This window comes from Montipora capricornis, chromosome 13, assembly GCF_036669925.1.
Source record: "Montipora capricornis isolate CH-2021 chromosome 13, ASM3666992v2, whole genome shotgun sequence".
In the NCBI taxonomy this organism is placed as follows: Eukaryota; Metazoa; Cnidaria; class Anthozoa; order Scleractinia; family Acroporidae; genus Montipora; species Montipora capricornis.
Genome location: NC_090895.1, coordinates 2,057,093 through 2,072,092, shown reverse-complemented (window position 1 = coordinate 2,072,092; position 15,000 = coordinate 2,057,093). Strand labels below are relative to the sequence as shown.

The following is a 15,000-nucleotide window of genomic DNA, read 5'->3' as shown; positions in this document are numbered from 1 at the left end:
GACGAAAAATATTTGCATCCCAAACCTGTGGCCAACTGACTTTGTCAACCCAATGGAAGGTTTTCATTCGCGTGATGAGACGGCCATGTTGGGGCACAAAACAATAGCAAATTATGGCTCATGTTTTGCATTATAAGAGAGTCGCATTCCCAAATGACTTTTTTCTCTATTGTTCTGTGTACCAACATGGCCGCTGTGACGTCAGGTGAAAACCATCTATTAATACAAATTTTAGTAGTCCGTTACCTCTCTCACCTGCAAAGCAATGTTTGCGTTGTTATGCATCCCAAATATCTGTGGCTCGTCAACAACTGGTAGATTATCAACACAATCCCTGTAGTAGGAGGGAAATCGTACCTAGAGACAGCATACAACAAGGGTTAAACACAACTTCACCCTACTATTTTCCATTATCAGGAAGTAATTTCTCCTCACTGTTAAACAGTTTTTGGACTGTACCAACTGAGAGATTATTAAACACTAGAATGCTTCATTGTGGTGATGATTTTGTTCCAAAATGGTCACCAAGTAAATTACTTGGCGGCATTCAAGCAGCCCCTTGTTACCTTGTCACATTTAAACATTCTTAATATGAGCTATAGTGACAGGTAAATTAGGAGTTAATTGTAAAGGAGGAAATATTAAAAGTCAGGGCTATTTTTGAGAAAAAAGGAATGCAACTTGTAAAAGTTTGATCAAGTAAGGGAAGTGAAAGCCGTTCGCTGATTGGGCTTAAAGAGACAGAAGTTACAGGAGAAGATTAGGAGGAAGTGTACAAACAGATCGATTAAATCCTACAATACAAAATGCCCCTGACCCCAAAATATTTTTTTCGCTAAAATGAATCTTTGCACCTGTTCGAGACGCATTCCAGCCATTTTTTCCTTTTTTCTAACAAATCCTGCCATTTCATAGCCTTCGAAAGTTGCGAAAATCCGAGCATTTTTTGTTCACGACCGAGTCAGACGGGTATGGGTCTATTCCTGATTGGACGTCACAATCTACTTTGCATGCATTTTTACAAAGAGTTAATGCAATGTAAATCAGTTTGTGACGTCAAATCAGGAATAGACCCACTCCCCTTCTGACTCGGTCGTGAACAAAAGATGCTTGGATTTCCGCAACTTTCGAAGCCTACAAAATGGCAGGATTTGTTAGAAAAATGCGTCTCGAACAGGTGCAAAGATTCGTTTTAGCGAAAGAAATATTTTGGGGTTAAAGGAACTTTAAGGTGGACTCTCCTTAGAAACAAATTCACAGTTTTCATAAGCTTGCAGGCTTTTTCAGAATACAGGCTGCAGTTTTAAGCCTTATAGGTTCTCACCTGAGCTAGAAAACTTGTAACCATCTTCAAGAATCACGGGCGAGAAGAATCTTCTAAGAATGGTTGTAAGGCACCCCTGATCCCAAGCATCAGTAACTAGTCCTCCATATGTGATCTGTGAAAATCAAACAAAGAATAAACATGTGTGAACCCCTGAGTTCCAGCTCTTAACCATTCAAGTAATATCTCGCTTTAATAGTGCTTGATCTGCTATTACTGAAAAACATCAAATAAAGTTATAAAACAGTCTTAAAGCTCGTCCACCTTTCTTGACTTCATTCCATACTGCAAGCAGTCTCTTACTTTTTCTTTTTTGACTGTCTCGCAAGGAAGCCATCCTTGCGACGTTTTTCACGTGTTCCACTCACACACCTTGCGAGGATCGCCTTCTTACTTCGCTGTCAAAGAGGAAAACGAGACTGATTGCATTCTCGTGATGCCATGACCTTCTTAAACGTCTTCTCCCCAACGAAGCATCTACGATATTCAAGAATCCGTTGTCACCCTTATAGGAACTCCACAGTTATCTTCTCCCCAAATATAATACACCCTTCTCCAAAAATGGCGGCAACGGATACCAGAAATAGAAAGAGCACCTTTAGTTTAGTAACCCTGCAAAGTTTCAGCGTATAAGGTGTTATATCAGCTGAAAAAATGTTGAAACCCCCAGTCATACAAACGTCTGTAAATTTTTCATTTTTCAACTTACATTTTCTCAGCTGATATAACACTTAATACCCTGAAACTTTGCTTGGTTACTAAAGTAAAGGCGTTTTATCTAATGCTGCTATACGTTTTTAATTTCAACTTATTTGAATTTTCGGCCGCCATTTTGGAGAGGGGATCCCCTATCCAAAGCAAAATAAAAATGTTCAAACCAGTTTCAACAACTTTAAGGGAATGACTTATTAGGATTGCCCCTACAACACCGTTTCACGTAACGGAAATGTTATGGTATCATATGAAACACCAATTTTGGCTAAAAGACGTTATAGGTTACCATAGCGACCAATGAGCCATCCAAATACACCCTTTATTCTGTCTTCAAACGATTACATCGAAAACAAACTCGGTGACTCCCAAGTTTTGTTATTGGGAAGTGATTATCAGGCAAGGCGAAATCCTCTGAGAAGTTAATAAATTCTTTGCAGCGGATACAGAGCCACGTTAAATTTTTCCAACTGTGAAGGTAGCTCTGAATCCGTGCCAGAGATTTTTTTTAACTTAGCATTTTTATCTTACCAACTTCCCAGCAACAAAAATTGGGAGTTTTGAGATCTAAGAACTTACAGACAAGAAATAGGGTGTATTTAGAGGACTTTTTTGTTGCTGTGGTAACATGTACGTCACGTTTCTAACGTATCTTGTTAAGCAATTATATATTGGTGATTTATATGGTACCATAATATTCCCGTTACGTGAATCAGTTGTGTAGAATTAATCTAAATGGTCCAGTTTCCTGAAGTGCTGAAACTGGTTTGAGCCTCCTTAAGGTGGCTTAGTACAGTTTTCCAAAGAAAAAGAAGGAGATTTTGAAATCTGTGAAATTAAAGCAACAGGATGTGTCTTCTGAAGTGCTAGTCACTGCAATTGAGGTAAAATGTAATTTTACCTAACAAATAAATGCAAATCAGGGGAAAATGCTAAATATAGTGACTGAGCTTCCGAAGGGGGGACTGGAAACTAGGCATTTCAAAGGCCTTTTTCTCAAAACCTAGCCGTACGACCAGGGTTAAAATTGTACCGCTAGTTTTAGAGAAAAATTCCTTTGAACTGTCTAGTTTCCAGTCCCCCCTTCAGGAGCTCGGTCACTGTATTTAGCATTTTTCCCTGATTTACATTTATTTATTTATAAAGTTAAATTACGTTTTACATATATTGGAGTGACTAACACTTCAGAAGAGACAACCTGTTGCTTTAATTTCACAGATTTCAAAATCTGGATTTCTTTCTTTGGAAAACTGTAGCAAGCCACCTTACAGTGTCTGAAACCACTTTACTACTTTTGAGACACCTTATTAGAAGGGTTATAACTACTATACTGTATCACGTAACAGTAATGTTATGGTACCATACAAAACAACAATTATTGCTTAACAAAATGCGCCCACTATCGTGACGTAATAGGTTACCATGGCTACATGAAAGCTCTCCAAAAACTTGGTGGCCTTGATTTGTTATTGTACAATAGTAATTAGCAATCTGAGATAGAACTAACAGTAAAGTTCAAAAAAAATAATGGGAGCCAACTCAGAGATACCTTAACTTTTCAAAAACTTTAAGGTACCTCTGAATTGGCTTCCATGAATTAAAAAAAAAACTTTTCTGATAGTTCTACCTCAGATTGCTAATTGCTATCGTACAATAACAAATTGGGGTCACCGAGTTTAGTTTTGAGATATAAACAAGTAAACACGAACTATGGGGTGTTTTTGGAGAGCTTTCATGTAGCCATGGTAACCTATTACGTCACAATAATGGGGGGCATTTTGTTAAGCAATAATTGGTGTTTCATATGGCGCCATAACATTGTAATACAGTGTAATGGTTATAACCCTTCTAATAAGAAGGCCTCTTAGAGGAACGACACTGGTTCCAGCCACCTTAAAGGCGCGTTTCCACGACAGAGAAAAAACGGGACAGAACAGATCTTAAAAAACTCCGATAATTTTTTAAAAGAAACAGTTACTTTTCATACGTTCCTTCTCAGGAAGGAGTACGTGAGGTTCAACCCAGTCAATAACATGAAAATAAGAGGCGTGGTGGTGGGTCCCACATAAGCATAAAGTGATTAGAGAGTTCTTTGATACGAGCCTATAAAAACAACGGTAGACAGTTAATAAGCCAATCAAGGCAAGTGCATCCACCTGCCTCAGAGCGTGGGACAATACTTTGTTGTGACGTCAAGGTAGCATGCGGTATGTTCAACTTTCAACTAACCATTTTTTCAATAAACCACTTTCAACTTTTTAACTAGCCACTGAGTGTTGAAAGGCAAAAATCAAACCAAACAAAGCCTGCACAAGACTGCGGATAAGTCTTGAGAATAAGACAAAGAGATGAAGATTAGGGAAGGGAGGGTAAAAAAACTGTCTTCCTTCTTCTCCAGACCCCCAATATTGCTCTCTGGTGCTATTAAGGTGGTTCAAACCAGTTTCAACGCTTCCAAGTGACGCTCTTATTAGAAGGATCGACACCACAACGTTGTATCATGTATTAGCAATATTGTGGTACCAAATGAAACACGAGTCATTGCTGAACAAGATACAGTCATTGTTGTGACGTAATATGTCACTGTGGCAATGGGAAAGCCCTGTAAAAACACCCTTTATTTGGCCTTTAGTAGCTTACATCTCAAAAGCGAACATGGTGACCCCCATTTTTTTATTTCTGAAAAGTGATCAGAAGGGCAAGATGAAACTTTCTGCAAAGTGTAAAAAACTTGTGTCTTGTGGATTCAGAGCCACCTTAATTCTGTGATTTTTTAAGGTGGCTCTGAATCCGCTTGACAGAATTTTTTAAAACTTTGCCGGAAGTTTCATCGTGGCCTTCTAATTACTTTTCAGCAATAAAAAAGGGGGGTTATAAAGTTACTTTTTTAGATACGAGCAACTAAATCCAAAATATAGGGTGTTTTTGCTGGGCTTTCCCGTTGCCAAGGTAACTTATTACATCAAAATAATAATCACATCGTGTTTGGAAATACACGGTGTTTCATATGGTACCATACGTGATACAGTGTTGTAGCGTCATTCGATCTGTCTCCTAAGTGTTGAAACCCTTTCAAGCCTCCTTACAATTTGCGCAAGACAATATTGTGCACAAATAACCCTACGTTCTTTAGGCAGCAGAAGGATCAAATAAACCAGAAGGTGCAGCTTTTAATGTTTGGAATGCCAGCATTACACAGATCAGGCAGATTTTAGATCATCATTTCCACCAAAATTCATGGCCTGGATTAATTAATTAATTAATTAATTATTCATAATAAATAGCCCGGCATTAACAGTAAAGTCCCACTTCTTACTGGAATGACCGGCAAGGCTCTTATGTGATTGTGCCGGAAAATAATTGTTTGGTCTGGGAATTAGCATGGTAAAAAATAAATAGGAAATGTACCGTCGCAGTTATCGGTTTAAGACACAAGCGACAGTAACATTACCTTCTCTTCTGTGGAAGCCTTCAGAGACACCACGCTCTGAAAACTTGTCAGACGCTCGCCAAAACTGACTTGTAGACCTTCAACTTCCTCAGCTGCTTCTGTACTTTCCCTTGTTGCTCTTGTACGGCCATCACCTAAGCTTTCAGAGAGTAATGAAGAGTTTGGGCAAACCTACGAGATCAAAAACAGAGAATAGGTCATTTATAGACGTCCCTCATGCTCTGCCCCAAGTGGTACAGTATTTCAATGCCTTTCCCATATCTTGTAAAAAGTGCTCATCTTAGTCATCTCCCTTTTTTACTTCTATTCATGTCAGCTAGTGTTTTGCAACCACTTTGAAATAGAGCCAGAATTGTCATATAATTTTCCGCAACTGAAAGAGGGCAAGCAATACCCCCTTCCCTGGCTCATCTAACCCCCTTTTTTTTACCCAAACAAGCACAAATAATCCACCCGTGTCTCGTCATTGTTTGGAAAACATGATAAAACTCAATTCACAAGAAAGAGTAATTTTTTTTCTTAACCCTTTCACTCCCAAGAGTGCCACTTATAGATTTAACTCTGGCTAACGCCAGACGATTTTACTCGTCAATGGGGAACCCCACGGGGGTGAAAGGGTTAACAACAGCTAGATTCACTCAAAAACTATGTCCCCATTAACCGTTTCACTCCCAAGAGTGCAACTTATAGATTTTACTCTGTCTAACGCCAGACGATTTTACTCGTCAATGGGGAACCCCACGGGGGTGAAAGGGTTAAATAACATTGAGTTAAACATTATCTCAACAATTTTCTTGTCTGGAATTGGAGGTTATTTTCCAGGTTATTTTGCAGATCAGGGGCCGGTTGTTCAAAAGCCAATTAACTCTAATCCCAGATTAAAAATTAACCAAGGAGTTTATTTCTCTGCTCCCAAATGCTGTTCAACGCTGATATTCGGCAAAACTTTACATTAGAATAAGTTAATCTTGAAAAACAAAGAGAAGCGAAAGAAACTGTCACCAAAAAGTTGAAAACATGAAACAAAAGTTAACGCTAATCCTGGATTAAGTTAATCAGCTTTCGAACAACCGGGCCCAGGTAAAGTAATGGAGTATAGGCCACTTTAAATATATTAAAATTCAGCTTGAAAGAGAAGTTTAAAGGACAAAGACAAAGGAAAGTGGATGATATGCTAATGATCTTTCACATTCATTGCAAGTTGTTCCTATTGTTTTTGTCCTCTCTGCTTCACTATCAAGCTGAATATTGATATTTCGAAAATGGCCAATTTCAGACAACTTTGCTGAAGACTATGAGGGTGGGATCCCTTCATTACTGAAACAATATCCTCCAAAACAGCAGCAAGAACAACAATAACCATTACCAAAAACAAACACATGAACAACATACCTCTATCAATCCTATCTTAACAATGACAGGCTCGCTGACTATTTCCTCCTTCAAGCCAGCGGAAGCTAGTCCTAAAGGAAAAAGGCACAACATTAGAATAACAAAGAAACCGATAAAATGCTAAAATACAGATGCAGCATTGGTCAATCAGACACAGACAATGACATTACCCAATCACAGCGCGAGAAAGCCCTCACATGCAAAAAACTGCCCGTTTTGTCTACTTCCAATTCTTGGTTAGGGTTGCCATTCCTTAGGGTTGATTAGGCTGCCATGTTGGTGTACTAAACAAAAGCAAAATGTCGCTCGCGTTTGCATAATAATAGAGCCAAATTCCCAAAAGACATTTTTGTTATTGTTCTGTACATCAACATGGCTGCCATGAAGTCTGGTGCAAGCCAAGGATTGCTCCAAAGAAAGGCACTAAGAGTGAGGTGCATCAGTTGTTAAAGATAATGAAGAACAGAAATATCAAATAGACGTTTCCTTGAAATGTGATTTAAGACCCTTTTAAGCACACTTGTGTAATAACACTTGAGTTTCAATCGAGTATCGTAAAACCAAAACCAAAGTAATTGCTTTGGCCAACAAAAAGGGCAGAGACCATCCAGTAAACCAATCAAAACTCGAAGTAATTACACGTAGCTGACACAAAGCACGGGAAAATGTGCACGCACGAGCCACGATGGGTTTTGGTTTCACTTCTGGTTGGTTGAAAAAATGGTGTGAGAACTTTGAACCAATCACTGAATGAAGTAGTGCAAAACCAAAGCAATTCCCTAATTAATTTTGACACTCAATTAAAAACCACTCCATAACAGCATTATGTGATAAATGCCATCGCTTTCTAACATGTGTTCTTTTGCTCCCTGCTCTTGGAGCACTGGGTAATCTAACCATAACATCATTACATCCCTCTCCTCCTTGGATAAGGATTAACTAGAAATATTGTGCGGGGGTAAAGTCTCTTAAATAAAGAAACGAAGTTCTTTGAACGCACAGTTAAAAGATTTTAAGTTCAGTTCGACCTCAAAGCTCTTCAATCAGTCTCTTGGGTTTTGATATTATTGGGTTGGATCTTCCAGAAACTGACTGGGGCAACTTGTCAGGTTTCTCTTCACCGCTGTGATGAGTGGTAACAGGAACATCCGTCTGTAAATCAGACAGGACAGGTTCCTTGAGTGAACCGTAAGTTCCGTGTGATGGTGGCCTCACCAACCCTCTTAGCAGAGATCAATGAGCCTTTCTTATTTGCAACAAGCAGAGGGTGCAGATTTAAGGGGGTTGAAATCTTGTTGGTCTTGGTCTGTCTCACAAGAACGATGTCACCAACTTTGAGGCTTCTACCCCTCAAATACCCTAGATAGAACCCTGGTTGTAATCGTAGTCACCATCTTGCAATGCATAATGGAAGGTTAGGGTTCTGCCAGATGTGGCCAAGTGGCTTGTGATGTTAGGACTTGGAAGGGTGCACATCACATGTAAATGCGTTCTGTTTGCGAATAACAAGTCTCAGCGTTGCTGAGAATGCAGCTACCATATGCGATAGGTCAGTCACCTTGGGTGAGTATTGCACCAAGGCAAATAAACTAAGATCTTAGTGGTTTTGTCTGGGGAGAAGTAAGGCATTGCTATTTCTGAGAGGGCTTCCTTGATCTTTTTGAATGCTTCTGCTTGCCGTGCGTCCCATGACCAGGTTGTTTGGCTACTTGTCAGCCTTCGTAGATGCTCGGTCAAAGGTGCAAATCCTTTGATGAATCGGGAACTGTATGGAGCCATGTTAAAATATTAAGCAGAGTTCATTTTGGTTTCTGAGTTCGACTGCCTCTTGAGGCGCTTGCACTTTGATGTGGGCTGGGCCTATACCATCTTTGCAGATGTGGCAAAAGAACCCAATGCTGAGTTTGTTCAACTCACTTTTCTGCGGTTTGAGAGTAAGGCCTGATTGATGTAGCGTTTTGTAGTCGGCTCCTGTTTCCATAAGTTCGTAAGGGCCTGTTCACATGGAGGTCGGGGACCCCAGGTAGGTGAGGTACCCCACCTTCCCGTAGTTAAAAAAAGTGAGCCCTCACATGCAATATTAAAAGCCCGGGGTGACATTTTTAAATGTTCAAACTAAAGATAAATGCCCAAATGAACATCACACCAGTCAGGTGGGGTACCCCACCTTCAGCATTCATATGGAGAAAACTCACCCCACCTAAGCGAGTTACCTGGCCTAGTTGACCAGGCAACCTGCCTCACTGAGGTACTCCACCCCTCAGTTGAACACAATCAAGAAAAAAGGGAAATTGTATAGAGAGATTGGTTACCCCACCAAGGGGGGGGGGGGGGGGTACCTCACCCACACAGGGTCCCCAACCTCCATGCCAACAGGCCCTAAAAGATGTCTTGAACGACTGGACCTGCAGTATGTAGCTGAATAATTTGTATTTTTGTGCCATTCTTGCAACCAGCTGCATTGGCAAATAGATTGAAACTTTTGAGCCATATTTGCCAGCAATGTGTCATGGAACTGAATTCACCATGCGGGTCAAATAGAGGAATTTGTTTGGTTGATCCTTGTCGCCAACGTAATAACACTTTTAATAACTCAACAGTAACAACAGTAAGAGATAAATCCCATTGCCCTCTAACGTCTGTGTTTTTTAGCTCCCTGCTCTTGGAGCACTCTAGGTAATCTAAACTTTATAGCATTACAACTTGTAAGTTTTATCAATAGTGCTCCTTTCCCAGTAATATTTAGGTGAGAAAAAAAGGAACCAGTCATCCAAGATCTATATATTCATGTCCTTATAAAATCACCGGCTCCAAAACAAAATGGGCTTTTTTTTATCAAGCTCAATCTAGCCAATTTAAAGACAAAGTACAAAATCTTTGAGAATTAGTTTCCAAGAAGCTGAAGTAAATGGCCTTCTTGATGAAGCCACATAAAACTTCACAAAAGATAAAAAAACATTAAAAGTGAAAAAAAATAGGAAGAATGTTTTAAGAATTTTTAAGACCTTCAGGGTAGTTACCAGAGTTACAAAATCACGACCCACCTAGATTTAAGTGATTAAAAAGACAACTCAAACTGATTGAAACAAGTGCGAAAAACATCACAGGCCTGGGAAGTAGACAGACAAGCCACGATCCTCAGAATACCCCTTCCTCCCTTTATAGAGCTAAGCTTACCGAGTCAAGTTGATTAACACCAAGTTGGTGACATTTGTGAGAAGGATCTAAAGCCTCTTGTCCAGGTCATATGCCTTCTTGCTGTTTTCAATGGAGGAATTGAACAACTGCTAAGAACAAAAATATGTTTAAGTCAGAAAAAAAAACATTTAAAGTTTCTGTACGATACTCAGAAATGTGATCACTTGAACGAAACTTCAGCAAATGCCAGGGACAAAGTATTATCACAATAACTGTACTACAAGAATACATAGAGTAATAAATAACTAAAAAACCAAAACAAAAAGCTCTCTATTGATTAAAATCTTGTCTTTCTCCAACATAAAATATGATTACAATAACACAACCGATAAGTACAAAGAAACTACCGGTATGTTACTAATAAAACTTGCTTTACAGTGTAAGTGTTATATATTTCAGAGATGTCATCAATGATAACATAAAAGAATAAAGGCGAATAAAGAAAGAAGGGGAGCCCATGGAAAGGTATACATGTAATTATGAGAAAAATGATTGCTAGTACAGAGCCCTGAGAAGAATAATGTTTAGTAGCAGATACGTGTATTTCCAGTGGTCAATTTGGAGTCGGCCGGTGGATGAAATCCTAGTTTGACCATTTAAATGAAAGCTACTGAGCAGTACTTTCCTGTGATGCTTTTCAATTTAATGTACAAGGTACCGGTAGTTCTAACTTTTGAGTCTGTGGGTGGAATCTTAAAGTGTGACCACTCAAATGAAAGTTACTGGAGAGTATGTTCCTGTGTTGCCAATTATATTCTAGAAAGATATTTGTTGTTACCTATTTAAAGTACTTGATACATGGAGTTGACTTCAGCCATGCTCGCTACTACATAGCACATGATCATGACAGATTCACAAGTGGTACAGGATGGTCCTTTTCATGCACAGTTGTGATCTTCTCCTCAGTCATTTCTGCCTCTTTTAACCACAAGTCATACTGATTACTCCTGAAGTGACTTGGAAACAAACCAATAATTTTTAATTACTAATATTTCCAAAATATCTAATTATCTATCTATCAAGGATTACTCTTTGCGTGAATTGTGAAACCAGTGCAAACATCTTTCAAATGGGGGTTCTGGAGAGTGGATGGATGGGATATAAAGCTAAAAAATCAATATCAACTTCCAGGCCAAGTTCCTCTTTAGAAGCATGGTTGGTGCTAACCATTGGTTGAGTAATTATAAAATCTCTCAATTCACATGGTATTTAAAATGTTAAGCAACAAGCAAACTTTGAGCTACCTAGCCCTTGTTAACTAAAGGCAAATTGACCCCCCGACCTGGATTCAAAGGCTTTCCGAAAAGAAGGAGTTTCATTTGCTTTCACACCACTGCCCCAGGAAACCGCTCAGCGTTACCACTCAACAATGCAATTGGCAGTTGAGTACACTGTTAGCATGTCCTTTTCCATGTAGTCTTTAGAAGGTAACTCTTAAATGATTAAATGTTAGAAGCTGCAATATTACAGGAGCCAACAATTTCATACAGGGAACAACACACAGACTTTACGCACCAGTTGGGTTATAACTTCACCTTAACTAACAACCTACCCCTAATTTGTACTGGCAAGAGGGGGATGGGGTTACAGTCTTAAACAAGGATATAATTATTTAAAAATATTGAAGGACCGTAGCCAGGGTGAAACATAGTTGAAATTTAAAAAAACGATCTCTAGCTAAAATGATTAAAAACTATGGGGAAACTGGCAGAGACACCAAAGCTGCAGCCAAAAGGTTCTAGAACTGCTAATCACGCCTGGTCCAACAACTGCGCCATTGATTTTGAAACGCGTCAATTATTGACAAAGGCACTTTTAGAACAGGAAAAACATTAGAAGTGTGGCATACCAGAGTGACACCTAACGCAGATAACAATTCTTGCCGGTTACCTGGCCAATACAACATTCTTTTTAACAAACATTCATAACCATTTACATTTTTATTTCGCAATTCACGCTTTTCATTCAAATTTTCTCATCGCTTTCTTATCATTCATTTTACCCGTCGAAGAGTGCAGTTCGGGCAGTCAAAAGCTCATAGTTTTTAATCATTTTAGCCAGAGATCATTTTTTAAATTTCAACTAAGAATAATTTTTGTTGCTCTGGGGGTGCATGGATAGCCTCAGTGGTGAAAGCACTCGCCTCCCACCAATGCAGCCCGGGTTTGATTCCCAGACTCAGTATCACATGTGGGTAGAGTTTGTTGGTTCTCTTCTTTGCTCTGAAAGGATTTCCCCAGATATTCCAGTTTTCACCTCCCCTGAAAAACCAAACTTTCATCTGATTTGCGTTGATTCATTAATTTCAATTTACAGTGTCCCCAATTAGTGCTCCAGCGCTAGACGATTAAGACACTTAAATTAAGTCCTTTCTTTTCCTTTATCGCCTTATTTTAAGGTTTTCAGGATCCTGGCTTCAATAGCTTTCCGCTAGTTGTTGTTGGAGTTCATTTGTACGAGCAGCTGATTTCTCTGATCTTTAAGGTCAGGTCTCTCAAGATGTACATCACTACAAAAGGAGAGGAAAAAGCTCTGTGTATACTAAAATATGAATTGTACTGATGATTACAATAATACTGAAAACAAGGATGATGCAATGACTAAGCTGAATAAACTGATGGTGATGATGATGAAGATGATAATGATGTAAGCTCCGCCCTAACAACCTTTGTTGAAAATCTTTCTGGCAAAGAGTATGGCATGAAGTTCTCGGTGCTGTAGCCTCGCCTAAGGTGACAATATCTCGCAAAGAAAAGTTAGTCCTATTGAACTTCTCTGCAAAACCAGCTAGTTCACATACACTAACATAAATAAATAATAAATAAGTTAAATTAACGAATAAAAAAGAATGAATGCATCACTAAACGAGGGAAGAAAGACTGAAATGAAAGAAGGAAAGGAACAGGAAGGAAGAATGGAAGCTTTTGTCTACAAATCGCACTTTGAAGTGTACATTTCTTTCATTCATTGAGTCCTTCACTGAAACAAAGGAGCCCAACAAATTGACCTGCTCCCAACTGTGTGGCTTCATAGTGCATTGTACCAGCATCGCAGAATCCTGTTGGAACCACCTGAACTTTTCAGGTGTCTACAAGAGACAATTGGTTAAATTGTCCAGGCAAGTGTAAAGATCACTTTTCCATTTCATCTACAACCCACACTTTAAGGCACATTCTACAAATCATAAATAAATGAAGACGTAGAGAAAAAAAAGCACCTTGTCTTCAACAGTGGACAAACTATCTTGTGTTTCTTTTCAGAGATGTCATAACTGCGTCCAGTGACACTTGTGCAGCTGCAAGTCTAAGGGCATAATAATTATATGTTCTTTAGAGATTTTTGCCAATGGTTGTCTCTCAAGCAAGGGGCTTCGAGTTTGTCTTGTGACTTAAGAATAATATTTCCCTGGAAGGTTAATACTTATGTGACTGAGAGCTGTAGTTCTCTGAACCCCTTGGAGACTGATATGAGCAATACTGGTTCAATATGTTGTGCGGCTGTGGCCTGGGTACCACAATATAAAAGAATCAAAACACAGGCATATTTCCTCTGAAAAGTGGAGAGTGAGGCTGTATCGACTGGCAGTTCAACAGTGGGGAGGAGAAGGCACACATGCCAATGGTCTGGTAACCAGTATTGCTTATTATATCTGTCTACAAGGCGTCCAGAGAACCACATCTCCCTGTTAGGTAAGTATTAACCCTCCAGGGAAATGCTATTTCTCCTACATCCCTCTCTGACTGATAGTCACAATACTGGTGCAGAATTATACAGCAAAACTGCCAAGTGAAAGGGAAAAGCCAGAATATCATAACTTAAATACTTGAAAAAATCCAAATGAGACTTGATGCAAGTTCCACAGCTACATGCTCTAAGCTGAAATAAAAACCAACCAAGGCAGACAACTGCGATATAATTACTTGTAATGTAACAAAGCACACTAGAACTATACGAGAAACAAGTGTTCAATGACTGAGCATCATTGCCTATGCAAAGACAGTCATGTCAAAGTCAAAGTGATGCTACATGTATTACCCATAACATAACCAAATGAATGGGAGGTCTGGCAAAAGAGAAGAAAAAATTAGCTGGTCATGAATCGGTAACACTGTTTACCACCCTTGCAAAGGCAGCCTATGATGACTCTATGTCTGTGTCTAGTATTCTAGCACTGGAGCATTAATCGGGGACAATGTAACTGAAATCATCAAATTAATGCAAATCAAATCAAATGTTGGTTTTTGAGGAGAGGGAAAACCCCAGGACCCGGATAAAAACTGCTCGGAGCAGAGGAGAACCAACAAACTCAATCCACATATGATGCCAAGTCTGGGAATCGAACCCAGGCCTCATTGGTTGGAGGCAAGTGCTCTCTGCACCCATAAAAAGCACTGCACAGACGCCCAATCTGCAGCTTTTAGGATGAGATCAACTGACATCCCCCCAGCAGCAGCTGCAGATGTTGAGGCTCCTCGGGTTGAATGACCAGAATATTCAAATTCAATTCCTGCCATCTATAAGGGTCTTATCAATCACCGAGACTGATTGGCTTGAGATGGCTTTGTGAGGAGAAATAAAGCACACAAGTAGCTGAAAGGATTTACGCAAGTCCCTTGTCCTTTCTACATATGTGACCCTATTTGGGAAAAGCAGCCTTGACGAAAATAGCGTTGAAGCGCTTTTTCGTTGTAACGCATTTTCAACGCATCAATGCGTTGAAGATCATTTCCATTGGGTTTTGAAACGTTGGCAATTGATGTTTTTCAACGGAACCGAAATGCATTGCAAATCCATTTCAAAATCAGTTCAAAACATTGTCAATGCGTTGTCAAACACTGACAACACGTTTAATGAAACTGCCACGGCCGTTTGGAATCATTCATAGCACCGCTGCTATTAATTACTATGAAATCTTTACAACGAA

At 39.4% G+C, this 15,000-nt stretch overlaps 2 protein-coding genes across 2 annotated transcripts in view; one reads left to right on the top strand and one right to left on the bottom strand.

Annotated features, from left to right (window-relative positions):
• LOC138030343 (PCI domain-containing protein 2-like) overlaps nucleotides 1-15,000 on the top strand; it is a 282,269-nt gene that overhangs the window by 63,122 nt on the left and 204,147 nt on the right. The window lies entirely within an intron of this gene.
• LOC138028301 (dynein axonemal heavy chain 1-like) overlaps nucleotides 4,055-15,000 on the bottom strand; it is a 201,745-nt gene continuing 190,799 nt past the window's right edge. The window contains exon 9 of the mRNA XM_068875787.1: nucleotides 4,055-4,138. The gene's annotated coding sequence lies outside the window, so the exon portion shown is untranslated. The remainder of the gene's footprint in view (nucleotides 4,139-15,000) is intronic.